The sequence below is a fragment of the Photinus pyralis genome, unplaced genomic scaffold (assembly GCF_008802855.1).
Source record: "Photinus pyralis isolate 1611_PpyrPB1 unplaced genomic scaffold, Ppyr1.3 Ppyr1.4_LG7, whole genome shotgun sequence".
NCBI lineage: Eukaryota > Metazoa > Arthropoda > Insecta > Coleoptera > Lampyridae > Photinus > Photinus pyralis.
The window spans coordinates 12,638,153-12,666,024 of NW_022170738.1; the positions used below are offsets into that span (position 1 = coordinate 12,638,153).

The 27,872-nt window shown below is 35.4% G+C and overlaps 1 long non-coding RNA gene across 1 annotated transcript in view; it reads left to right on the forward strand.

The window, feature by feature from the left end:
* Positions 1–2,801: 2,801 nt before the first annotated feature.
* The window catches only part of LOC116176933, a 213,897-nt gene continuing 188,826 nt past the window's right edge, over positions 2,802–27,872 (forward strand). Inside the window, exons 1-2 of the long non-coding RNA XR_004146559.1 lie at positions 2,802–2,904; positions 27,784–27,834. This is a non-coding gene — a long non-coding RNA (uncharacterized LOC116176933). The remainder of the gene's footprint in view (positions 2,905–27,783; positions 27,835–27,872) is intronic.

Here is a 27,872-nt window from a genome sequence, read left to right on the forward strand (position 1 = left end):
ATGGGTGTTGTAAACCGTCCAACTCGACTAAATCTGGTTTTACATCAACAATAAATTGATCAGTTTCTTGTTCAAGTCGCTTTGACAAGAAAACTTGACGTGTGTAAACACAGAATTGGATGCAATAACTTGATCAATTTCTTGTCGGATTAGCGTAAGTTCTATTTTTCTGGCAATTTTTACATCAATTCAGTAGTACCAACATAAATAATAAAATCAAGATGCTTTCATCATTTTTATGAGCTATAATTATAGCTAATATAGCCATCTTTCTTTTTTTATTCCGTGATGTTCTATTCAAGACAGAGGGAAACATTTTTACACTTTTGACTTTTTTTGTACACAATTAAAAAAATGACAACCTAACCTTAAAATAATTAAAGGTTGGTGAAATTGTGCAATGACTTTAAAACAACAAGAAATTGAACAAGTTAACACCAGTGTAAAACCAACAACTTGAGCAAGAAATTGTTCAATAAATTGACACATAACTTCATGAAGTAGTTGATGAAGAAATTGTTGATGTAAAACTATAGCAAATGCATAAATAAATTAGCAGTACTAGGAAATTAGTGTGATATTCGAATTTTGCAGGTACAAAACAACCTAATCAACAACCATCTGTACCTACCCCCACATATTTCTGATTGTAAATAAAAATCATCCCTTAAGAATCTGGCCAATGACAGGTTTTAACGCATTTTTCAAATCATGTTTGAAGGCGCAGGCTGTTATGGCCACGTTCTCCGTACGTCCGAGGTCGTTTTCATCTCGGCAGTGGCACTGTGGCACCTGAGACAAGAAAAATCTTGACGATTAATTTGCGCAATGTCAACATTCTTATTTATAACAATATTTATGCCATACGTTATTTTCCTTTGTACACATAAATAGTCCGTTACATGATCTATCGGGAAGTACTAATCAATTAATGGAAAATGCGCTCAGTTACTCGCGTTAAGGTGAAAACTTTTTTTCATTTTTCCAAAATAACTTCTTAAAACAAATAATGATCTGGCTGGAATTAGCCCTCGCAATATCTACGACCTATGAATTTTTTTTGCTCCCTTGCTGTGAAAAGCCTTTTTCTTTACATTTCAAAATTGAGTTTATTGTGGTTTTAAAAGAATGCTGTAGTAGACCAGATTTTTTGAAGAAGAAGCTGAAGTGGCAAATTTAACTGTATCGAATTTTCCAAGGAAGCACGCGCCAATAAAGATGACATTAGGGAAAAAAAGATGTCGCTGTCATTTTAACGCCTTAAAGGGAGTTTGTAAGAGTTTATTTTTGCCATTACGTAAACAGGCGCTTTTGTTTTATGGTCACCGTAATTTATTGTTTGAGATTCGCTGGCATACTTAAATTGTCACTGACGCAGAATCCATATTTGCCCTCGAAATTGACCGTATGAGAGACCGGAATTGAGAACTGATCAGGGGAGGCGATACAGAGGGTCGTCGGGGGTGCAGTGGAGTGAAAAATCAGCAGTGTCGGGAAATTGCTCGGAGTTTTCGCAGTTGCTGAGTCCAGATCTGCCCTCGAAATTGCCCGGAGATGCACAGGGGTGGAGATATGAGGGTGGCGAGAGGTCCAGGGGTGGTGAAAAATGAACCGTACCAATAAATTGCTCGAAAGACGTTGCTCGGGGAATTTCGCGGTAGCAGAGCCCAGATCTACTCTTGGGGTGGCGATCGGGGGAAGCGTGGGTGACTTTTCTGTAAAAAAAGTCAATTGTCCCGAGTAATTTCTTTCCACGGCTCATTTTTTACGCCACTGCATCTCCGTAGTGCCACCCCAAAGCATTCCCGATCAATTTTAAAGGTTGATATAGACTCTGCACCATCTGAAAATCCCCGAATAACCATTTCTTAACGATTTCTCCAGCTTTTCATTTTGTATCTATGTTTATCATTTTGCAATTTTCAAAAAATGGCCCAACCAGTATTGTACAACATTTTTCTTCGTGTTTTTCTGAAAACTATTCCGAAATCCGCATTTCTATACGACCTTTTTGCAAAAATTTACAACTTTCGGGTAAAATATAGTTCTAATGCCCAGAACAAGAGAGGGACAATAAATAAATAATTACGCACATCATGCTCATATCAACACGCCCTTCTCATTTAGATAGCGGCCATTTTCTCAGGAAGTATGTGAAAACGAGATCAACCTCTAAATCACCTGTAACCTAGATAAGGAATGATGTCACTGGGGTGAGAAATTAAGTAGCATTTATTTGTGGTAATTCCTCTTAAAGAAAATTATAAAGACAACATTAATTTATTTATTATTCCCCTCTAATTCTGGGTCCTCAACAGGCTTACGCCTACAGTTACAGAGTGATCCGAATAATAATTTTTAAGGTCTAATTTTTACCGTGTTATGCGTACGCTGCTGTTCCTTAAGGGTTCTTCAGGGGTTGTTAGAAACGCGGTGCCACCGAAACCCACGGCACAATTCTTGTAAAAAAAAACCTTATTAACTGCATTGGGATTGTTCGTATTCACGAATGTGATCCTTTTAATATCAAAATAATGATATTTAGAAAAATCGCCGTTTGTACAAAAACTTGCTACAAAAGATACAATATTTTCTCTCTTCGGTCCGAAAGACATTTGTAGATACGTCAAGGAAAATTAAACTGAGATAGCAAATAACAAAATATGAAATCGACGGAATGTTATTAAATGAGACGATATAGACTGACACGTATAAATGGAAAAACCAAATTTAATTGGAGGTAACTGATAACGCCAAATGTTGAATTCGACCTGTTTATTTAGTACGGCAGTTATTTAGCGGCATTGTTTGTGTGTATATCGTAACTCTTGTTGTTTGAACTTGTGCATTTTTTGTAGGGGTGCATTTTGGTGATGGATGGAGGATGCTGCCTTACAGAGAAAGGTAGGGTTTTTAGCATGTAGTTTTTAATAAATAAATTCTGATTACCATTGGAATCGCCCTAATTCTGAAACTGCAGTTTTTGGTTTATAATATTCGTACCATTGATATGTTAATTGTTATCAGACCAAAATGAAGTATGGTTTTTATACGTTACAAAATAGGCTTACACGCTGTCACTACAGCGGAAAGGGGTAGGTTTTTGAATTATTGAAGATCTGCTTTTTTATCACAAATTTTTTTTACGACGTCTTTAAAAGTATAGAGTATTGACTACTGGAGACTTTGGGTAGTTTCCTCAGACTCGAAGGTATAACTTTAAAGTGTGTATGTAATCTTATGACGCAACCAGGGACGCAACATACAAATCTTCCAACCTGTTCAATGATGAATCACTATCTCAAACGCGTTTGATTAATCATGGTTATGACTTATAACCACCAGTTCCCATACTGTATACAGCAAAAACGATCGTTTAGGTATTTACTGTAGGTACACAGTGCTTTGAAGGTTTCCACCCTAGGTCGAAAGTAACAAATAAACTCTTAAAAGTACATTTTAATTTTCAGGTCATATCTTTATCCCCTCTTGCATTAACCTCACAGAGTGAAATTAATCCGGAACATCTCAAATAGAAGTGGAAGATCCCCTGACCTTTCGCCATTTTTTAAGGGTTGGTGTAAAACCTAAAATTTCTATAATTCGAGCAGATTCTTTATAAAAACCAGACGAAATGCGTATTATTGTTTTTTCTTTGTAATTGAGTCAACTAACACAAATTTTCTCCTATGTTTCTCACGCACTATTTACATTCTACAAAGAAGTTACTATTAGAAATTCAATCCCTCTAAAAATTCAAGGTATTGACTCTCCTCTTTATTATCCGTTTTAATGGCACATATAAAATACCCTCATAATATAATTTTTGATGGATGGCAATAATAGTTTTGTTATATAAATACTAACCAAAGTTAGAAGGGGCGGGTTGAATAGAGAGAGATTTTTATTTAATATCTGACAACATTTAATTCTTGTCCACAGTTACTTAATTTTAGAAGTTTTAATTTTTTCTCGAATTTTTGCAATAGATCTTCTGTAGGTTCTTCTTGTTTCTTGTATTTCTTGCGAATTTCTTGTTTGCTGAATTTTCCTAAGTTTTACATTTTTTTAATTTTTGAATGTTGATTTGTTTAATAAATAAGCGGATTATCATACTTCAAATGTTTTTAAAATGTTCGTTTTGCAATTTTCCAATCCTTGTGTTTTTAATTTTCTTAAATTTTTTTTAAACTCGGATAAAATAACTTTGAGTTTTTGTATACAGCTGTTATAGTTTTTTCCCTTTTAATTTCTATACCTACATTTTCACTTTTTACCGAAATTTTCCGTTAGGTTTTTTATTAATTGTGCATTTCATGCATTGTTTGCTTAATGTTTGGATTTTCTGTTAAACTTAGTTTTATTCTATTTAGAACTTTTCCCCGGGGAACACGATTGTGCCATTGTTTAAATTTTCGTTTGAAAAGGTTTTGTTCTCCACGTTTAATGAAATCCTGGGCCCTGGATAGAATACACAACCTTATAACCTATTTAGTTTCAATCCGATGATTTTTGATCGTTGATATCTTAAAGCTAAGTGTTATCAGTAATGTAGAATGTAGAAGAGTCTGTTAAGGTAACTGAAGCTGAAAGAAAAACACCAAAAAGCTACATATAAAACTTTAATGATACGTCGCATCATTTCGACAACGAAGCTCTCAACGTCGGTTACATACGTAGTCTAATTTACGATTTACTTGCTTGATTAAAGCTTAATTACTCTATGGTTATTTTCAACAACGATTGTATTTTAAAAAGCGCTTTAAAACGAATTTTAAGTGATCTATTCCACATTTGATTACAATTTTGTTATAAACTTATCCTTTACAGTCACTTTTGGCTTACCTGGAAGTTTTGATAAACCTTAGTATATGAATGATATTTGGGCACTAACATATCATCGATGTAATAAACCAGTAATTTTGGCAATACAGAAAGTGGTAAGTAATTGTAATTCAGAATTGTAGATTTATTTCAGGGCACGTAAAATATTCGTTTGCGAGTTAGTAAGAATTTTACAAACCGTCAATTCAATTATAGAGAAAAGCTAAGCATACAGTTTAGATCAATATTGTACAATTAATTGATATTAAATTACTTGAGTTTAACTGCAGGGAACCGATCTTAAACGTAGTAATTCTTGACATTGTGGAACTTCGAGTCATACTTTGTAATTTCAATTACAATTCTTACTTTTAATTACAATTGACAATTCGAATTACTATTGCTGTTTTCTGAATTGCAGTTTACTTATACAATTAATATTTTTACGACGAACTTTATTTACCTAATTACAATTGAGAGCTGGAGTTTATATTGATTACCTACTGTAACTCACTGGTATAGGTATAATCAAAGAGTATATAACGCCACTCTTTGGTATAATCCATGAGAGCGAAGAAATCCCAATTATAGAATGTGTTTACATTTAACGCATCTACCCACTATAACGGGTCTATTAGTGTAGGTATCAATTTGGCAATAAACTATTATTGCTAATTTCATCGATTAAATGTGAAAACTGAGTTTAGCTTTCACTTGGGGCAGCTCGCTCTTGCTTTAACGAAAAATGCAGTGTTGACAGGCGTCGTGTGCGTCTGATCAGATTAAAATTTTAATTGTGCACAACGAATAAAGGAAAGTTGCGGCATTGAAATATAATTTTTTCCTATTTCCGTTCTGTTTGAACGAACCAATAAAACTGTAATTGCCTCATTAATCTTTCTTTTATATAGATATTAACATTATTAACAGCTAATAAATAGTTCGGATATTTACTTGATTACTGTATTTATTTATTAAATTAATGTTTTAAATTTAATAATGTAGGAAACTGAGTCATATTACACCTTAAGTTACAGATACACTTTTATTCAAAGTACTGGTAGTATAATGCAATTAGGTGCAAAATATAAAAGAAAAATACTAAACTAAAAGTTAGTTCGATTAATGGTTCTGATTATTTAATTAAGTATACAACCAAATTTTGAAGTGGTACCAGCGCAAAGTTATGGGTTCTGAATTAAAGACCCAGCAGATCAAATTTATTTTGTCTTGCGATGACCAAATTTTTCTTCTATGGAGAATAATAGATTATCCATACACTCACTGATGGCTAGTAACATTAGCACCTAATAACGTTCACTTGGTTTACATGCCTTGACAGTTTAACTGTGCAGTTATCCCCACACTTACATATGCCTAGGACATTTGGTATGATAGACTAAGACCACAGATAAAGCTCCGTTATCTGTGCTAAGACACTCTCACGTGATAACGAAAATGACTTCTCTCGAATCTCTATTCCTAAGACCCTACATTTCGGCATACAAGCCAGTAGCCAATGATTCCCTTTGTGTAGCTGTCAAACATTCCCTCTGCATCTTTTATTGCAGGCAATACACTGCACCAACCTCCTACGCACATTCATTTTTAGCGTTATAACAAGATTCGAAGAATTGCATACGATTTTCAGTAAGGAACAGTTCCCCTAAAAATGAAGACATGTCGACTTATTCTTAATTTGACAATTTTACCCCTTTCTAAGCCCCCTCAAAAATTGTAAACCAAAAAGGGGACGTTTTTAAATTTGGTGCAATCATCACTGAGAAAGTTTTGAAGTGTTTGCACAACTAGAGAAGAAAGTGGAGTTTTTCAACTCGAGTTTAAAGTTTGAATTGAACGAAAGTTGAAAAATACTTTCTTCTCAAGGTTTTATCCTGAAACTACAATCAAAATTGAAAAATTATCGTATGCAGTAATGAAGTGTGACACATCTAGATACGGGTATGTTTCAATGTCATTATTAGGATTAACGCAGCAATTGTTTTTTTACTTGCATCACTAGAGATGAAAATCACATTTTCGTCACCGCATTTTCAGACGAAAGTGGTTGTTTCAAAAATATTTTCAGAAAACATATTTTTTATAATTTCTTATTTGACAACGTAAAAATAAAAATCGACCTGTTTCAGGGTTTTTTCCAATAAGTAATATGTACATACAAACGCTAAAAACAAAACCCTTCTCCATAACACGATTTCCAGCATTTCCATTTTTTTCTTTTCCCTCTCCCTTCGCCCTTCACGATTCACAGCGATATACACTTCTTTTTCAACTCAAGCTCCATTTTACTAGCAAAATTTTATTTCATGCTATCTAGTAATCGCCTCAAATGAATCTGGTAAATCGTATTTTACCAGACTTAGCTTTGTATCCTCCTGACGTGCGGACAAACTTACAATTGTAATAATTTATAGGTTCAAGTTAGAGATAATTCTAGGAATAGCGCTATCTCGGAAATCAATGCCGAATTTTAATAGAATCTTTGCGGGTTTCTACGATTTTTAGGGCTATTTCATGTAATTTTGCAACATATCACCATCATGTCCTGACACGGCATTTAATAACTCACATACCTCAAAGGATTTAAAATGTGCACACTGTAATGCATTGGGTATATAGAAATGTTAACCAATGTTTGTCTGTCTATCTGTCCCTTATGCTTATCTAAACGGTTTATCCGATTACAATTTAATTTTGGGGAATGGTTGGATGTATGCCAGCGCTAGTAAAACACCTTTCAATAGAAACGGGAACAGGAACAAACAGGATTTTATGCTTTACAGTCGAAAAGGGGCTGACTTTTAGAACGTAGGCGGTAAGGTGTACCCCCAAAGAACTTCCGGAAGTTTCTATGGGGTCCGGGAAAAATTTCCCAAAGGCGGTACGAAGTTTGCTGGGACTGCTAGTTTTGATACGAAATTACTAGACGAAACTCGAACGATCCTATAATCCGATCGGGCCCAATAGTGAATCTAAACTATCTGGGGACAGAAAAAAATTTCGTCACAATCCGTCGAGCGATTTAGGAGGAGTTTAGTCACAAACACAGGTACAGAATAATTTTATATACAGGGTGGCAATTTGAAAACTTACCACCCCCCATGTCTCAGTAAATAAACGAGAGATATTTAAAAAAATCTAAATCTGTTTCGGTAATTCGGAGGGGGAATCACAATGACATAGTTGGTGACGCACCCCCTCCAACCCCCTGCGCCCCAGCCACCGCAACTTTTAAATCTTAGTGCCCCCCATGTGTGATACGTCGTTGGAAAGCTATGAAAAAATGCTTTTCAACGATACCAATAGCATTACATTTATGTTAGTAATTATCGTGCAAATCAAAAAATAAACTAATATGATACATTTTCTAAAGTTGGCTTTTATTTTAATAAATGTTCAAAATAGTTTCCGTTATTCGTAAGACAGTAGTATAATCTATTCTCAAACTCTTGTGGAACTTTTTCAAATGTTGGTTTTGCAATATTTTGACATTCTTGAATTATTCTGTCTTAGTTCGTCTATGTTCGCCGGTTGCGTTTTAAATACGACAGATTTCAAATGTATCATATTAGCAAAGAATACTTAATAATTTATTTTTTGATTTGCACGATAATTACTAACCTAAATGTAATGCTATTTGGTATTGTTGGAAAGCATTTTTTCAGAGCTTTCCAACGACGTATCACACTGGGTGGGTTAAGATTTAAAAGTTGGGGTGGCTGGGGCGCAGGGGGTTGTAGGGAGTGCGTCGCCAATTATGTCATTGTGATGCCCCCTCCGAATTTCCGAAACGGATTTTGATTTTTTAAAATATCTCGTTTATTTACTAACACATGGGGGGGGGTAAGTTTTCAAATTGCCACCCTGTATAAAGAATAAGAACGTTTCTACAATTCTACAATGGGGTAAATGCGCCTTTTTATTTAATTCAAATTTTTTTATCACCAATGTGGGTATAATACGAGTATCAACTAAAATACAACTTTGTTGAATTAAAAGTAAAAGCTTACTAAAATGGTAGGTAAAATGATGAATGTCAAACTTACCTTGCCAACTAATGCCCGATAACGTATATGGCCACACGCGCTGTTTAATAATGTACCTAATTAAAATACACTGCACGATAACTATAAAGATCCATGCGCCAGGGAACTTGGTACACTTTGTAGGTACAACTATCTTGCTTTTGAACACTTGTCACTTGTCATATCGCGTGCAAAATATGTAACTCTAACGTACAGGGTGGTCCATATTGGGCACTTTTTTATAGAAACGCCCTTTATTTTAAAAGATAAAAAGACATAGGTGTGTGAAGTTCAATTTAAAATACTGGCGCAAACATATTTCAATTATCAATAATCGTTTGGCCGCTAGGGTGGCTTTTCTCGAATTTTTTCATACGGGCCACCTTATATACGGTGTCCATTTTTCGAGTGCCACTATGGGGATCTCACTTATCTAAAGAGATAGAAAGTTGTTTAAATTAGAGCAAAGTTGCAAATTTCCGTGCTGAATAAAAATCTGAAAAGAAATTTGAAATATCTTCAATAGTTTAAAAGATATCGCAAAAAAACGAACAAATTTTTGTTTTTAATTTTTTCTTGATAAACTAATCGTAGTAGACGTTTCTAATTGACACATTATTCGGACACTTTTTAATGGAGATTTCAAATATGGCATCTTGTTTTTAATTACTTTCAAGATGACGGAGAAACACGTGGCAAGTTTAGTTTTTCTTATGGGCGCCATAATGAATTTTGACATTTTGGGTCTTTTTTTCTCTTTACAACGATATATCACATCTGGTGGTTCAGTATCACATTTTTTCTAAAAATACAATTTTTAATTTTTTGAGAAGAGTGCTTTGGAAAAACAAAACGTTCTTTTGTTGTAAACAAAAGTTTGACAGTTTGATCCATCTGTCTGGTTGCAGCATTGTCAGAGAAGCACTCACTCAAAAAATTAAAAATTGTATTTTTAGGAAAAATATGATACTGAACCACCATGTGTGTATCGTTGTAAAGAGAAAAAAAGACGTAATCTCAAAATGTGAAAATTCAAAATGGCGCCCATAAGAAAAACTAACGTTGCTACGTGTTTCTCCGTTATATTGAAAGTTATTAAAAACAGGATGCCATATTTGAAATCTCCATTAAAAAGTGTCTGTCAAAACTATTGAAGATATTTCAAATTTCTTTTCAGATTCTTATTCAGCACGAAAATTGGCAACTTTGCCCCCATTTAACCAACGTTCTCTTAAGATAAGTGAGATCCCCATAGTGGCACTCGAAAAATGGACACCGTGTATATTTTGGAGTTTTTGAAAAGATAGTCAAATGCATGTAAATATTTCTATTGCAGACGTCTAGGTTTCCATGACGAACAAAGTATGGCAGGATTGTTTAAAACGACAGTACTATTAGACAGCAACTCGCGCGAGAAAACGTGCGCCTTTACAGACAACAGTATATTGGTTTCCATCTGCCAAATGCACAGCTGGTTAAGATCCACTTATAAAATTTGTGAAAATTTCTTGTGGACAACTCAGATAACATTTGTCTAAATTTTCAATCAGAAATCAAAGCGGGCTGCTTCACAAAACTACCTTTTAGACCAATTTCGCTTTGTGAAGATGTCCTTATATACTTTTTTCCCAGGCCGATTGTTCATAAATGATCAGGTTTATTGTAGCAAAATCTCAATTTTTGCTTTCAAGTATTTTCAGGATTTTCAGTCATACGTTCCCGCCAACAATCGTTAATATCAAATTGTTGTCGAAACGGATTTTCAGAACAACACAAGGATCAAAGTGTTGCGACGGACCTCCCAATCTCACTCTTTGACATTTCGTATAATTTTTGTTACAAATTTCCTTCAGCAAGCTCATCTTGCGCGTGCTGGTTTGTCTGTAAACCGCCGCTGGTCTGTTCTGAAAAAATTGTTGGGATATGGACCCCTTGAAAGCTTTGTACTTCCATTTCCTATAGTCCCATTGAACAGCTTTATTGCCAAGTTATGTCACAGACAACCTCCACAGTAGAAAAATCGGTACATTAAGGTTATGTAATAACTACCTGTGCGCGCACGACTGACTTAGTTCCTGCATTTGCTCTCATTGAAAATATATCTATTATTGTGACATCCACGTGCTTTCCGAAAAGTGAGCAGAAGGTCATTACTAAAGACAAAGAATTGATAATTTTCTTAGCCTACCTCCCAATTAACAATAATCGATGCGGATTTTAACGAGGTATAGTCACGTTTGTTATCCTTGCGTTGCAGTGAATGTGACCGAAAGATATAGAGAACGGTAAACATAGTCGGACAACGCCTTTCACTACACACTCTCAGCAGCCGGAATGAATCAAGATCAAGAAATGTGTAAATTTATTACATTATTTCCAGTCATGTGGCAATCTAATAATGATAGGCGGCTTTAATTGCCCACACTCGAACAGGAACCACTTCTTGTATGGCACCTGACTAATCGTGCCGCAAATTTCAGTCCCATTTGCTCTAATATTAACGCAACTAGGTCATTGTTACTCAGCAAAAATTCGAACTGACAAGACCGTTTAGTAAAGACGGTTCTCTTTTCGAAATTTATGAAATGAGAGCAACGGTGTGTAAGTAAAAGTCCTTATAGTGTGGAATGCGATGTTGCTAAAACTGAACGTCTACTAGCTCACCTGCAGTAATCTTAATTTAACTTACGTTATGTAATCGTGCTTTAAATAATTCATAAAATTGACTAGTATCGATTGCATTTTAACAATTTGCTATTTTACAATATTCATTGCTTAACGCTATAAAAAAGCCCTAAATGGAAACGTTGAATGGAGCTTTACTTCCAATGATGAAGTAATTAGTAATGATCAATTATGATTAATATAACTTTTATTTTGTGAGGGAAACAGTGTAAATAATAGGTATATTTTTAATAATTTAAATTGGGCGTCCTCTCAAACGCTTTATAATAAACTAGCTAGAATGACAAATATGTATACTAAATATTTCATTTGGAAGGCATGTCCATACAAGTTCCAAAATCTCCTTTCAATAACTAGTAAATAACGGCTTTACATAGTTGACGACATCGTTATTGATTTAGTAATTAATTTTTCAGTGATCGTATCTATAGATGGGACAGTAAATAGTTAGAAATTAAGAGAGCAAAATACGCGAATGCTGTGGATGTTTCATCATTTTGTTTAGCGTTCCCGGACGTTTGTCGTGACTAATTGCTTTTAGTTTGTGACAAGCCTTGTATAATGTTGACCAGTTTTCTCCTTTTCAATGTCACCATTAGGGAATGCAATCCCGCAGCAAAATCTCAATCCCGGTATTTGCGGGATCTCGCAAAACTTTAAATAAATTGTCAAATAAGCAATTCTGTGTGGTTAACTTCTGTATTAAAATAAATCGCTAATTATCACAATATTTAACAAAAAAGTACTTTCGGCCTAACTTAGAACTCAAAAAAACCTTACCTGTAAAGTACAAAAAGTCTTCTAAAGTGCCTTAAAAATCATAGTACATTTTTAACGAAAAAAGTTTAACAATTATACGCCGTTATCAGTTTCATTAACAAAGTAAACAGAGTCGTCCCCTTGGTCGACAAATTCCTCAGTCCCGCAAATCCCGCGGGATTCCGCTCCATTTATGTGCGGCATTAATCTCGCAAAAATGCTGCGGGATCCCGGTATTTCGGGATCCCGCAATCCCGGTATTGCATTCCCTAGTTTCTAGTCTATAACTTTTGATTGAGAAGTCTGATCGAAAAAGTACGAATTGTTTTGGATTCTACGCACTAAAATTAATAAGAAAAAGTGTTCTCCCGAGAAATTTGGGTGCAGTCGATTTTTGGTAAGGTTATACACTGCCTTTTTTTGAGGCCCTCAAAAAAATTGTCTCAGATCGACCCGGTAAAAATTTTTCTTATAGAATGTGGCCTGTAGAATCCATAATTTCAAACAGTTCTAAGATTGGGTCACTAGTTCAAAAGTTACAGCCCTTTGAATTTTCTTTCGAAATTGGTTTCTTTTCTAGTCTATAACTTTTTATTGAGAAGTCTGATCGAAAAAGTACGAATTGTTTTGGATGCTACGCACTAAAATTAATAAGAAAAAGTGTTTTCCCGTGAAATTTGGGTGAAGTCGATTTTTGGTAAAAAAGGAAGGTTGTACACTGCCTTTATTTGAGGCCCTCAAAAAAATTGTCTCAGATCGACCCGGAAAAAAATTTTTCTTATAGAATGTGGCCTGTAGAATCCATAATTTGAAACAGTTCCAAGATTGGGCTACTAGTTCAAAAGTTACAGCCCTTTGAATTTTTTTTCGAAATTGGTTTCTAGTAGGGAATGCAATCCGGTATTTACGGGATTGTTAGATGTTAATCCCGCGGGATCCTGAAATTTGCGGGATCTCGCAAAACTTTAAATAAAATGGCAAATAAGCAATTCTGTATTAAAATAAATCGCTAATTATTACAATATTTAACAAAAAAGTACCTTCGGCCTAACTTAGAACTCAAAAAAACCATACCTGTAAAGCACAAAAAGTCTTCTAAAGTGCCTCAAAAATCATAGTACATTTTTAACGAAAAAAGTTTAACAATTATTTAAAAAATAATTCGCCGTTGTCAGTTTCATTAACAAAGTAAACAGAGTCGTCCCCTTGGTCGACAAATTCCTCAGTCCCGCAAATCCCGCGGGATCCCGCTCCATTTATGTGCGGGATTAATCTCGCAAAAATGCTGCCCGCAATCCCGGTATTGCATTCCCTAGTCACCATTTAGAATCATTAGCTTTGCGTCCCTTAAAGGGATGTCACTACCTTTCTCAGTAAGTGCACGGTTCTTGTGTCCTTCTGATAGAAGCGCTTCGGTGGTCCAAATCCACTATTTTGATACTAACCTTGTGCAGTTTAACTTAAAATTTTCAAAATTTGAACATTTGGAGTTACATTTTGAGTCATTACAACATGAACTGTTAATTGTACGACATAGACCGAACTTTAATGTTTCAGATAAACTTATCGGATAGTGATAGATAACCTCATACCTGAATACTATTGTGTCCATGACAGTTTTCTGCTATATGGCAAATGTCCATCAATTTTTCTATAGAACACAGCCAAATGCCTTTACTAGCTTAACACCAGCTCATATCCATCGCATCTCTTGTTCCCATCCTTTTAATCTTCTGCAACATTAATTTCCATTATCCTCTCGAAAATGTTTTCACTGCATGTACTATCGGGTCTATTGTTCTAAGTTACACTTATTTGTTCCTTTTTTTTTAAACAGTTATTATCAGAGCCTTCAGGAAATCTTTAGACTACCTCCCTGATTATGCATATAATTACAAAACTTCGGCAAATATAATCCTCACTCCTAAATTTACAGGGCAGACTGATTCGTTTGTTTCCAGTTCCAATTCCGTTGGGTTTTCGAGTTTGATAGAGATCTATCATATACTCTTTCCATCGAATTGGAATTTCTTTCTCTTCTTTCAGTACCTACTTTTCCATTCCTGTCTTCCACCTCATTGTTATAACCAGCTATTGATGGTATATCCCAGGAAACATCTTTAATCCTGTTGTAAATACTACCGTGCCTTCGTATGCGATCAAGGTTTTCTATTTCATTACATGAATTTTCCCACCACCTTTTCTTAGTTTCCGATATTGTCCTTTTCCTTCTTCGGGTTTGATGTTTTTGTACCTTCTTATATCTTCCACTTTTGCTATCATTTTCTGATTTATCTAAGGCTTCTTTGATCTTATTCCTTTTTTCTCTTCAGCCGATTTGACTATTCCCACCTTGATCCTGTCCCTCCCACACTCTACAATGTACATCTTCCTCGACTCGTGGTGACTTTAGATTCATTATGTCTACATCCATCAATTTCCCCACTTCATCCTTGTCCATTCACTTTAATTTGTCTAACTTTAATTTTTCACAAACTCAGAGTTTTTTCTCGATGAGATACAAAAATATATGCAATGGGGCGGTGAATGTAACAAAGCTCATTGAACTCTAATCGACAAAATAAAAATATGAACATGACATAACGAATATTTGTTTGGTTGAATATAAATGAAACCTTGACTGCATTTAATCTTTAGAATCTATTCTTCCGCATATTTTAGTGTGATAAACATGCGAAAAATTTACTAAAAAATGCCTTCTAGTTGTAGTAACAGGTAGGAATTATGGTAAATTACTGATCCAGTTACGTTAACAAATTTATCCATTTAAGAGGTACTTAACGATACCCTTATGGCACACAGAACTAGCGGCAGGTATCGCCGGGATGGTTATAAGTTCCGGCTAAATCCAGTTATTTGGATCTTATCTAATTGCCCAAGTGTCCATATGGTTGGTAGTTATCTTCCTGATAAAATTAACACAGGTGTTTTACCCCATTAAATTGATATCTTCGCACGGAAATACCCTCATAGTTTTAACATCCTCGAGCTGGGTTGGTATTGTTTAGCAGAAAATACCCGGAGTAAGGAAAAAACCCTATCTAAATTAATGATAGGGCGTAGAAACCAATTAATACGAACAACGATGTAACAATTATTAAATTACGTCGGCTCAACCGTACAAATCGGAACAAACCCAATTTCAAAATCACAATTAAAGGTGAATCGTCAAAGACAGAACAGCTTCTTATTTAAAAGTTCAATCCACGTTAAGGGACTTACCATTAATTAAAAGTTCTACATTGAAATAGAAATTTTATATTAAAATACGATTTCGGGTAAAATTTAATACAAAACTCGTCAGTAAAATGATGCTATTGATTTAAAGTACTCGGCTCCATGCAATATTTCCTCGACAGTGTGTGACATTTTCCTGACTTTTAGGTAAATAACTATTGCTGTTTCTGCAATACATGCCGTAGGCGAAGTATTGTCGCGTACAAACATTTTCAAGGCAAGAAAATTGCTTTAATAGGTTTCATATTAAACTTTTTGTATGAGATTTGGTCTGCTCTATAACTTTCATAAGAGGATTTATTTGTAGAAATGCCCATAAGTGGGTTATAAGCCAAAAAAACAAATAAGTACAGCTTCTTGACGCTCCCATCCTAGAACCGGACACTTAGTATCTTATTGGCATGTTTGCATCTTAATTAGTACAATGAAAGTTCTAAAGTTAATTTTTCCATCGTATAGTTATAACTTGTTGACTTTGTTTAAATACTATACATAAAATGTTCACGTTGCAAAATCTTGAGTAGACATTAAGGGTTGTGAACAGTCTTGACGGTATAACAATTTAGTACATGATGAATGATTTAAATATGCGAATCGGTATAAAAATATTAATTTTATGCACAGTATTATAATATTCATATACCATTCAGAAATACAATTTTCGGCCTTTAATAAATCACCAATTAGTTACAATGAATAGATTACATCCTATACGAAATAGAGCACTTTCAAGGAGAGACAGTTTTCCTTTGCCTCGTCTAACGGTAAATCCTATTTACTATGAATACAGGATATTTCGTAATAACTATAACGTAAATTTTACTGAAAAACAAAACGTTACAATTGTGTTCTGGATTTCACAAACATTTTTGTGTGCTTGAAGAACTACCTACTTCACAAACACTTTTGGAAATGGGTATGCGTGATTTTAAACCAGCGGAACTTCAGAAGTTTTTATGGTTTCAAAATTTAAGGATGGTCATCAGAGAAGACTCTGTGAATAAATTCCACCTCCCAATAGATATACCTGTCTTACGTCTGTGGTACTAATTCTACCATAAAGCCTTTTTGCGTTCACTGGGGCATTAATTTTAATGCCTGCATCGCCACCGTCCCAAGCGAGAATGTGTCTTGATATCTCAATAATATGTTTTATCCACAAGGATAAGTTTGTGAAACTTGGTTGTCCTAAAGTGTGCTAAGATCATTTTACTTAATTGGTTCATAACCAATGGCAACAAAAAGTTCCCACCTCACAAAAACACCGCCGATAATAATAATTAACAGAGAAAACGGCACACTTATAAAGTGATTACAGTGCAGGTTGTTATTAATTTTTTCACGTTCGAAAATTAAAAAGTGAATTTAGCAAGTTAAGATTTCCTTTTCCATGTATTGGCTCATTTACATAACGATAATTTTAATTAAAATCCTCATTACCCATTATCATGTAACACCCCGCGCTTAGGCACGTCATGTAACTGCACGGATCCAATGAATCATAAAATTCTTGCATATTTACCTATTTCGCGGGGAATATTCAGCTGCCTACAGAATTTGAGCGGATTTGAACTTCCAAAGAAAATTTCATAACGTCACCGAGGTTATGGATACAATGTCACGTACAAAAATGAGAAAACTGCTCCACGTTACGTAGTCTAAGCGTTGGGAAAAGTCGATCTCATTTCGAAATTGTTATATCGGTGAACGTAATTGACCGTTCTAGTTGCTGAAAAAGGAGTCAAATACATTTTTATCTCGTATCTAATTTCGATCTTATTGGGATCATTTGTACAGTTTCTGTAATCGTCGCCCCCGGAAATTCAGAGGGAAGATTTCCTATAATTAGCGTGGTTGGACGCAATAAAATAAATCACGGGAAGATTTCTTCGAAAGGTTAAGGTCCGCCGATTCGAAATTTTAATTATTTATCCACGCCCTCAATAAACTGTGTACGGCACACGCTCAGTTTAATTATTGGCTTATGACAACTTGGCTTATTTAGAATAAAGGCTGCCACCCCCAATCGTTTCGTAACCATTTGGCAGTCTCGTTCGTCGATTAGATTGCAATAATGTTTGCATACTTATTACCGCATTTAGTCGGCAACTTTTTAACGGCCATGTAATACGTATCCAATCACTTCAAATGTAAATTAGAAAAGAAATTTTTTTGCAACTGTGGATTGCCACACCAAGAAGGCTCCAGCAGCGAACCCAGTACACTAAGAAGACTAGGTTTTCTCAGAATAAAAAACATTTGTTCCACATCGATTTGGATCAATCTTGAGAACGATCCAAGAGGGATGGCCTACTGCATCTTTAGTTTAAATGACTTATGTCCGAGCAGTTCCTTAATTTACAGGTGGAGAGTAAATAGTACATTTAATCCAGAAATTGACATTGCAGAGATGAAGCATTAGTGGCATGGGTCAAGGAGGGGTCACAGCGCAATACAATCATTTAAATAGATATTGCAAAAAATGGGGTCAATCCATAATTATAATTATTATCGTATTTGAACGTGATTAACGATTCTTGAATATCTGTTGTATACGAACGTATTTCCAGTTGTTTGCCTAGTCCCCAATATGCGCCTCTGCTTAAAAATCTATATAACTAAAAATCTGTGTAACTAAAGCTAGTTTTACCATTCAAAGCTGAAAGAAGGTTCGAGGAACTTGAAAAATTTGTCGAATTTTGAAAAAGGAATCTGTATGAATGAACCAAGGAGAAGAAAATTACAACACTAATTTCGTAATATTTATAATAAAGCAATAAACCTTTGATGGAGAAGGGGATGGGGGCAGACAAATTACCGCAATCACATCATCCATCTCTGGTTAACTTTAAGAAGCTGCAAGAGTCGTAAACCGTCTTAAAAAATATCTACAAAAGTTCTCTTTCTTTCAGAATTTTATATTTAAGGAGAACTTTTAGTGGACTTTAAAAGCATTCAAATCCATTAGAATCTGTTGGTTCTTCAGGTTTTCTGTTGAATCACCAGGACAAAAAGAGGAATTACAGAAAGAAAGGCTAGAGAGGGTATCGCGGAATAATACGAGGTAAGAAATGGACCAATAGTGGAAAAACTGGTGGAAGGTGTGAAGAGGGAAATAAAGAAGGGATAAGAGGATAGATAGAATGGACGAAGGAGAAGATGGTGAAAGAAAAACGAGGGCGAAGACAGTGATTAGAGTTGAGTTGGATGATCAGGATACAGGAAATTCCTGGTGGATAGGGTGGAATATAGATAGAACGACGAAGAAAAAAAGACAATGGCCCGTATCAATAAAAGTAAGCAAATGCTTATACTTGCAAAATTCAAAGTCAATACTCGCAAGTGCTCCTTCGCACTGGGCGACTTAGCAGCGCTGCTAAGCAGAAGGACAGGACGCAGTGCAGCGCTGCTAAAGAGACCAATATGAAGAGGCACTTACGAGTATTTACTTTGAATTTTGCAAGTATAAGCATTTGCTTACTTTTATTCATACGGCCCAATGAATAAAGAGAAATGGTTGAAGAAAATAATATTTAGGGTAAGCAACGTGAGAGACTGATCGAAAAGGATAGCGAAGGGTGGAATAGGAAACAGAGGAAAACAGAAGGAAGGCACGAAGATCACTAATTTAATCCATCAAAAGTCGGTAAATCTTCAGCCACTAGCGAATGTATTGACAGTTACGTAAAGCAATACCATTCTCCCTTATAATTTGGAAGAAAGTTTTCGTGTGGCAAATTAGTCACAATTGAATTATGATATATACACTGCACTGTGCAGATAATAATAACGTTGGTGCTACATTCACTCTTTCTAACTTTTATAATTATCAGAAGTTACTACAAATGAAAGGCTGTCGTAAATAAAGTTAAGGGCTCTTTATGACAGTTGGTTGCACCTTCGCAGCTAATCGTTTGTTAACCGTATTTACTTAAGTTTATAACCTTAGTAATTTATTATTATGTCCCATTCTAAGGTTTATTGGCCGCTGCAATGTCTAATAAACATCAGAAGTACATATTTCTCAGTTTTATTAAGATTCATTTCTTCCAGCATCAGTTGTTTGTGTAATTTAACAGTTTCTTTTACGGCGGAGCCCTTTTACTAAGAAAATTATCAACCTGAATCAACGCTGTCGTTAGCTTCCATTTTAGAGAATTTAAATTAGACCTTTGTGTTTGTGGGCAAATAATTAAATATCTACTAAAAGTCAACTAAAAGGTACCTACGTATTGTTATGCATATTCCAAGTAGATCTAGTGTGGTGTTCTTAAATCTAGGTACAAGTTCATTTTCCTTTAATGTTTCAAATTCCCATTTTCCACAGTTTGTAGTTGTTGTATTTTGAACTGTTTGTATGGTTCTTCTCATTTCCGTGTTTACCTGTCAGGTTTTTCCAGATGTCCAACGCTTGCTGTCCTCTTTGAAGTGTCCTCGCTCGCTTATGGTTCTTTATTCCTCTATTGGACAATACACATCTCCCCTGGTTGCATATTTGAAAATAGCAGACGCGCTATCCCTTCGGCAAACTACGCAGCATTTTTGCTTTTCAAAAAAAATTTGAGATGACTATCTTAAACCTACAAATAATGCTCAACTCCTCTGAATTTGGTACCTACGCATTTTTGTGAAAAAAATTTAAAAATACTTTACAAGCAAAGAATCGAACCCTAGCTACCCGGTTGCATCCTTGCCACTATTTTTCCCATGTGCCGTTTACAAATATCACCCGCACACCTGCGCATGCGTCATTTTGCCCTTTCATGTCTACCAGTATGTGTACTAAACTTGGTCCCAATCGGTTCAGTCTTTTAGCAGGAAAAGAGAGTACAGACGGACCGACAGACCGATTGACCGACATAATCGAGATTTTGTTTGATTCGTGTATTTCCTTCAAAAAAGTGGGAAGTCATTCTTTACCCCAATGCAAAACCTCCATTTACTAACGGGCGGGGTAGCAGAAAGCACACAATATGCAAGTGTAACAACTATACAGTTAGTGGGCAATATTCTACCACAATAACAAGATTAAAATTTGGGCATGAACAATTCCCAGCTCATCTATTTAGAATTTGTGTACTAGAATCACCAAACTGTACGTGTGGAGAATAAATAGGGCGATTTCAGCCACATCATTTTTAATTGTAGAAACCACATCGACTTAACCAATAGTCTAATTATAGGTTGGTATAACCCGTTTGAAGTTCCCATTACCTACAAACATAGTAGCATATTATCTACAAACAATAAAAAGTTTTACGATCTATTGAATTTCTCGTAGCCAGCAAGACTAGTTACCATACAGGGTGTTCAGCGAGGAATGTAAGCTAGGGACATTTATATTTTATAATGAAACGTTCCTAAACTAAATGCGGCACCGCCAGGTGGCGCTAACTCACTTAATTCTTTGACATGGAATACCCTACCTTTTTATTAGATTTTTGAAATTTTTAACATATTTGTAATAACTTTTCTTGTAAGTGCTACCAACCTCTTGCAGAATACAATCTTTTATCAGCTAATCTTCGTTTATTCGATGTTTATAGCATGGAATATCTTCAAGGTGTTTGATAATCTTTTTTGTACCTGATGGACTAAATCAACGTGTTTTGTCATTCATTTAAGGGACTAAAGTGTCACTTTTTCTCCCGGCGAACGCGGGACAAAAAGTGACAGTACACATTGAAATGTTAAACAAACTAAATATTAATTGACGAGGGCCGCAGCCACGAGTGAATTAACTTTCACGAGATGGTTAGTTTCCCTTTATCGTCGTGTATGATTTCCCATTTATTCGTTGTCGCTTGTACAATTCGTAATTTTCCTTCGTTTTTGTTGTTTACTTAATTCTGCCATGCGTTTATTCCTTTTAACTTGTTCTTTTACATTTTCGGACCACCATGTCGTTTGCCTTTTCCTATTTGTCACTCTTCTCACTTCACTTATCTTCCTTGCTGCATTTAATAAAATGTTACTCTCTTCCGTAGCTATTCTAGACATTCGCTATTAACCTTCATTTTCTTCTCTACTTCTGTTTTTACATAGTCGCTATACTTCTCCGCTGTCTCTTAGCTTGAAGTTCAAATTCTTTTCCATTTTATTTGAATAGTTATGTTCGTCTTTAATTTTGGCTACTAATAAATGGTGTCGATACCTCTATTTCAGCACCTCTTTGCGCACGCCTTCTTCTACTAATATATGTAGTCAATAACTGATTCTTCTCCTTGGTTTGGTACTGCCCTTGTTATTTTGTGTATGTTCTTGTGCTGGTAGAAAGTATTTGCAATAACAAAATTATTTAAATGGCAGAAATGTATCAGTATTTGCCCATTGTTATTCTTTACTTTTCCTCCATGTTTCTCTAGGATCCTTTCATACCCTCGTTTTTGTTACCAACTCTACTGTCGAAGTCACCTATTATGTAGACTGTACCTCGACAGTTTTCAACTGTCTGTGTAAGTTCGTTCCAAAAAGCATTTTTTTCCACTTTCTCATCCTCGTTCGGTCCATACACTAACACCCTACTCCTGCGTTTGCTCTTTTTACCATTTCCACTCCCAATCTCTTCTTTATTGTCTCTGTCACGCCTACTATATTTAATTTAAACTTGTAGCATTCGTAGTTCTATTTTCCTTTCCGAATAATTCTCCTTACATTCCACGTCGCGAGTTTCCTTTCTTTCTGCTTTTCTTCTTTCGTTTCAGTCCCTTCGCCGTCGTCTTTGTTGTAGTCCGTTGTATGCCCATTAGTTTTTTAATAGGCTCTCGTTTTTAGTTTTTTTTTGCGTACATCTACTTCGTTGTCTTGTTCATCTGAGCTTCTACTCCGCATTCCTCGCTCCATTAACAATGAGTTTATTGTATTTTAGGTATGCGCGTTTACCTGACTCTCTTGCTTTTCTTATGTGGGGTGCTAATACTTTCCTCTCCTCTACTACGTGCTTTGGAAAATCTTCGTGGATGTATATGCTCGTACCTTTTAGGTTTTTCACTTTTTTTTGGACTTTTATTTTAGTTTCGTACTGGGCCATGCAGCTTCATGAATCCCGGCCTAACGTTATTCGTCTCCCTTGCTCCTATTCTGTACACCTGCTGTATTTTGGCATCTCCCGCCGTACTTTTCACATCGATGTCTCGTACCATTTTCTGCATTGTTTCTTTCAAATGCAAAACGGATTCATGTTCATTTTCGGTTATTCCATACACAACCAAATTATTTCTTTTAATTTCTCTCGATGGGTAATTCATTCTTGAGTTTTGCTACATTATCATTCTTTTGAGTTGCTAATTTTCGTATTGAAAATTTGTGTATTCCTTTTTTATTTCTAAAAGTCTTCTATCAAATTTCTCCGAGATAAGGGTGGGTAGCATTCGAATTAATTTAAAAATTTGCTACATGATTCTTCTTTATTGCTTCATTCGCAACTAAAATGAGTGTCAAACACTGTGTTGTGCTTTTGTAAAAAATTTCCGAATGAAAGGTCAGGCTCAAAAGATCAATAAATAAAATTAAACGCGCCATTGAACTTAGATTAAGTTAATAATATGATAATGGTGGCAGGTAACATTTCACTAATTAGCTACATAATACCAACACATGGATTAGCTGTTGATTCCAATTATATACAAGCAACATTTACTAATACTGCTAAATGTGCTCTTGTCGCTCATTATTAAAAGGGTGATTTATTATACTGTAGTATTTCAAATATTTTGTACAATTTATACCGTAACATTTGCATAAATCAGAAAATCTCACTGGCATACATTCTACACTAATTAGGCGTACTTCAGGTGGAGTTTCATTTGAAACTTTGTCACTCTCGAAACTTTCAATGTTATTTCCACTTTAGTAATTTCTCATTCAAAGTGGGAAATATTCGGGGGTAAGTGGATATTGATATTCTAAATGACAATCATTCCCAAAACAGAAAGCTCACATTTGGTTCAAGTTTGTCAAAATTAACAATTGAGTATCAACGTCAATATTTTATCGCCCACATCCGTCATAATGATAGGGCTATTGCAAAAACATACTCGATAGATCACCAGTTGGCCGTAATTAATAATAAAATGAATGTGCTATTCTAATTGGCATAAAAAGCAACCTCTATTCACTGATACCAAACTAATTAAATCGTTTATCTAATTATTTGTAATAAGGGATTTGAAAGCCGCAAGGTTAAGCTCGTGTGGAATTTATTATATTAGAATGTAGCAATCGTACTATAATATTATGAAACCGCCATTGTGTACCAAATAAAATCATTTAAAGCAAATGTACGGAAAACGCCTTGAAGGTAAGCGGATAGTATTCATATTAATTTATGCAAAAATGATCGTGACAGTGAGTAAAGGACGTCGCTCGGTTTCGGTTTCGTTACAATAATCAAATTAGCTGAACGGGGGTATGAGAACTTTCAATAATTTCAATAAAACCAATGTCAATTCCGTTGCACCCGTTCAGAATTTATGGAAGCTCTAATCTCTTATAATTGCATATAAATGTATGCGGGTCACGAAGTCATGGGACCTTCTATTTCGTAAAATCGACTTAATTATTCAACAAACTATTAATTAATATTTTTGACATATCCGTAATTGAACTGTTGTTACAATTTTCAATCGTATACACTATTGGATCCAACCTTGAATCCCGCACACTTTCAGATTGTTTCAATAAATAAAAATTAATATTCGTGCACTAATCGTGCTTTAACTAATTGTTGCCACACACGACACATGTTTTGTGAGCATATAAATCACTAAGGCACAGGTCCGCAGGTGACACAATTAGTGATACAGAAACGTCGAACTGGGCACAATCAAGAACGGTTGATTCTGCAGTATGCAATGGAAGTGCATCAAGGATTGAAGAAATGTCTGGCCCAAAACTGTCACATTTTGTAGGAAAATTATTTGAAAACCGTGCCTTGTTTCAATGGAAGCGAACCGTGTCTATATTTCGCACACATGGGAATGACTAATTTCAAACTATTGTTTCTTAACTGATATATATACTTTAATTTCTGAACTGTCGGAGGTGTTCAAAAGGAGCGGTCATATTGAATGGCCGTTGGGTTTTCTATTTCGTAGAATGCCAGAATCATGGACACTTGCGCCCGGGCATTTGCGTCCAGGGTAATTAAGTGGGACAGTTGCGCCTTTAAAATGTTTTTCATAACAGCGAAGTTACTATTGCTAATGAAGGTGATGCAATTTCGCCCCACAAGAAAAATGGCTTCGATGATGAAAGCTTATTTCAAAGTTTTCTACCATGTTTCTTAGGTATGCACTAAAATACGCCGTAAACGCTACCTTTTAATATATTTGGGAACGGTCATGTGAACGCAACGCAACCCCTTCCCTCCCTCATAACCCATTTTCTTGCTACCTGTCTCCTATGCCAACCGACACATCTGGTTATGCGCTCAATTGCACTGCTTGAATTAAAGCTATCACCGTCACCGTTTCGGATTTCTAAAAATCGATAACGGCGAATTATATTCAGTGTGAACCCACTATGAGAATACTTCACTACAAGGTAAATTCTATTCAATTAAATGAATTAATTAAATTAGAGATATACGGGTTTATTCTCGTGCCACTTGTTAAGCGTTTTGTTTGTTAACTGAGCAAATTTGCTACGTCTAACAAAAATTGGTATTCTGGTAGCCGTTTTGTTTGGTTAGCGTAACAAGATGCCTAGCAAAATTGCTAAGATTCTTACGCCATTTCTGCATTGGCGACTGGCGTTGGCACTTTGTTAACGTGAAATAACTCACACTTGTACGGATTAACTCAGGGAGCGAGGCCTCGCAACGGCTACAGATCACGATATTTTACAGATTATTTCCTGCGTGTAGTAAAAGAATTAGAATTGATATGGTTACATGTCCATACTTCAACAATTAAATTCGCAAACGTCAACATTTTACCACGGTTAAAAATGTGTTAAAATTGTATCGCTTCTGATTTTACCTATTAAGGTACAATGCGATCAAAAATGAGTTGCTGTCGAGTGACCTTTGGAATGTTTGTTTACATGGGAAATCGTACTTAACTTAAACTTCCAAAGGTGACTCGACAGCAAGTCATTTTTGATCGCCCGTTACTTAGACGACCACAAACTTGCGGTTGCTTCGATACGAAGAGTCGAAACTGTCTGCCTAATGTGATAATTTCGAATGCACTTCTCTTCCGCGATGTCCAGTTTTGGTGCAAATTGTTTCGCGAATACTAAAACCGCTGTGAATAGGTATTTATTCTGGAAATATCCATGCCAAATATCCCATATGCTTAAAAATGTCTGATTAAATTTTGTGATTTTTCGTCAAATTGTTTTGCTACGAAGAAATACTTCTAGTCAATTTTTCACCCAAAATTTTAGGATATTATTGCTGATTCAAATGCTCATGAGTCATGAGTCATGGATAGGGACGAAGGTAAGCACCAATCTATGTACCATCGAAATTATTGAGGTCCAAGGCGAGTGCTTCCTACAAATCATTTTTGGAAGGAACATCTTTCTTAATATTTGTCTCAAACAGCCGCTTTTTTTTCTGCAGAAATGCAGATATTCCTGATATTGCAGGCGAGTTGTTTTATCTTGAATTAAAAAATGAAAGTCCGGAAAAGAACAAGTTAATAAAATAAAATAAGCTCATAAAATATATCAAACGAGATAAGAGTAGGTAAGCGTGAAGAATAATAGTAACGATAACTAAAAAATATAAAAATTTACAAAAATATTTTAGGCGAATTCAACTATTTTGGCTCCAAATCGCAGCTACTATGTCGTGGAGAACAGCAGTTAGTTAATTTATTCAGAGCTGCTGCAATTTCTTGGAGTTTTTTCAAAAAGAAAATGTTTTTCGAATTATTTGTGCGTCTTTTCGGAATACTGACAAGAAACGGCTACATTCATGCGGTATGGCGTAGCAAAACCGTAGCCACGCCCTTACTTGTTAACTCGCTTCTAGCAAAGTGCCACCAGAATTGCAAACGAACAAAACGACTTAACAATTTGTTAAACGCGACTTAACAAATTCGTTAAACGTAGCAAATTTACTAAAATAACAAATGCCACGAGAATAAAGCGCCCTACAGACGGTACGATTTGTCGTACAACTTATCGTACGACAAGTCGTATCAAACATCGTTTCAGCTTGTCGTACGACGTGATTCCCTACAAACGTAAACGATAAGTCGAACGACAAATGTCGCAAATTATAAAAGCAAACTTTAGTTGACAAATGTCTATTGTGGCGTTGGAGAGTAATTCCTTATATTTTATTAGCAATTCTTCATAACTTGAATTGCGTTTAATTTTATTTGCATACTCCTTCGACTTTATATTCCACAAACAACTATGTTGTCTATATAAGCTTATGAATTCCTCCCAAAGATCTTTATATTAAGCATCCATTCTAATAAAGGTAAAGTAAGTAGCGAGAAATGCCTAAATAATAGACTCATCACCTTTCCTGTAGTCGAAATCGTACTAAAGTTGGTCAGATATCGCACAGTTCACATACACACGATACGATCTGCAATTTGCAAGTCGAGTAGTACGCCAAGTTTTATGGCAGGTTCATACTACCATCCGATACGATTTCGACTAACGATCCGTCGTACGACATCGCTACACACGGTACGATTATCTGTCAGACTGTAGTATCGATCTAAGTCGTACGATAAGTTGTACGACAAATCGTACCGTCTGTAGGGCGTTTAAGACTGAATATGTGCAAGTAGCTATAATCCTATATGAAAACATTGCTTGTTGTAACTGAAATGCTCGCTCGCAGAAAAAATGTTTTCAGGAGCTTTTGTCTTTTTTTGTTGCAAACTACTAGCATTCCTCCTGTTTCAAAGTTTTCATCCAGAATTAGAAATTTGGTAATATCGCTGAAGCTGAAGAACTACTTCTAATTCGGACGACTGTCGTGTTCATCGTGCATAAAAACAGCGAATCTAAATTCCCAGATAGGTACCAAATCTCGTTGGGATCATGAATTTTTGTAGGGGGAGACGTTTGAAAACTGTAAATTTGGCCCTCTAGTGTTTATATTACAAAATGTATTTTTATGGTTATGTTATGACTATTCATTTAAAATTACTTTAATATTAACGTACAACGGACGTGTACTCACTCATTATCAAATCTGTAACGTGTAGTAGCTATTATTTAAATTAATCTTTTGTTTCAGAGAAATGGAGTACCTATCACCTGGCCTTTGTTCAAGCTGTTTTTTCCACCGGTGAGTACCTAGCTAATATTTCTTTTTCTACTTTATCT